The sequence below is a fragment of the Arachis duranensis genome, chromosome 10, assembly GCF_000817695.3.
Source record: "Arachis duranensis cultivar V14167 chromosome 10, aradu.V14167.gnm2.J7QH, whole genome shotgun sequence".
Taxonomy (NCBI): domain Eukaryota; kingdom Viridiplantae; phylum Streptophyta; class Magnoliopsida; order Fabales; family Fabaceae; genus Arachis; species Arachis duranensis.
In genome coordinates, this window is record NC_029781.3 from 35175868 (window position 1) to 35177498 (window position 1631).

Below are 1631 nucleotides of genomic sequence, written 5' to 3' on the forward strand. Positions count from 1 at the left end.
ACTAGTTTACTATTTAAACAACTTTTAGAGATTAACTTTGTACCTCATGACATTTTCAGATCTGAATTTTATACACTTTGACGGCATGAGTCTCTAAACTCCATTGTTGGGGGTGAGGAGCTCTGCAGCGTCTCAATGAATTAATGCAAGTGTTTTTATTTCATTCAAACGTCTGTGTGTTCCTATCTAAGATGTTCTTTCGTGCTTAATTGTGAAGGAGGTGATGATCCGTGACACTCATCACCTTCCTCAATCCATGAATGTGTTCCTGACAACCACCTCCGTTCTACATCAGATTGAATGAGCATCTCTTAGCTTCCTTAATCAGAATCTTTGTGGTATAAGCTAGAACTGATGGCGGCCACTCTTGAGGATCCGGAAAGTCTAAAACTTGTCTGTGGTATTCCGAGTAGGATTCAAGGATTGAATGGCTGTGACGAGCTTCAAACTCGCGATTGCTGGGCGTGATGACAAACGCAAAAGGATCAATGGATCCTATTCCAACATGATCGAGAACCAACAGCTGATTAGACGTGCTGTGACAGAGCATCTGGACCGTTTTCACTGAGAGGATGGGAAGTAGCCACTGACAATGGTGACACCCTACATACAGCTTGCCATGGATGGAACTTTACAAACAATTGAGTTGAATATTACATTGCAGAAATTTAGAGGACAAAGCATCTCCAAAACTCCAACATATTCTCCATTAATAAAGTAACAATTCCTTATTCCAAATACTTTTACTTCTTACAATTAAATCCAAATAACCTTATTGGCATCCTGACTAAGATTAATAAAATAAACATAGCTTGCTTCGAACCAATAATCTCTGTGGGATCGACCCTTACTCGCGTATGGTATTACTTGGACGACTCAGTGCACTTGCTGGTTAGTTGTACGGATAGCAAATTCGTGCACCACCCAATCACCAAGCAAGTAATGGAAAGCACCAGACTACCATATGATCATCCCAAAAGGAAGACACCTAAGCCTTTTCAAACACAAAAAATCCTTCCAATTGAATATTGAACCCAACTGGAAGTATCTGTTGCACAATTGCAAACCATCTTGGATCAATTGAGAAAGGAGCAAAAAAATTAGACTAGCATGCTTTGTGATGCCAGGGCAGCTTGGCTAGTTTCACTAGCCTTTTCTTTACATGATTTAGGTAGTTTCATGCATTTTCTTAGGTAATAAGCAAGCTTTTGGGTGAATATGCACTTACATCTTGATTCAAGAAAACATGGTGAATTTTACATGATTTCATGAGAATAATGCATGAATTGAATGCCAAACTAGATTATGCATAATCTCATGATCTAGAACAAAGCTTTGATGCACTTTGTTTGTTTGATTTCAGGACAAATAAAGCAGAGAAGAGCCACGTTAGTGGCTACGTTAGTGCCACTAACGTGATCATTAACGTGGAAGGGGAGCAAGCTTGCAACGTTAGTGGTGGAGTTAACACCACTAATGTTTTGAAGGCCAACTTAACCCACGTTAGTTCCACTAACGTGGAAGAAAAGGGAAGCTCTAATGTTAGTGGTGAAGTTAACACCACTAACGTTAGAAAGACCATGGACACCCACGTTAAGAGTCACGTTAACGCCACTAACGTGGGCGTTAAG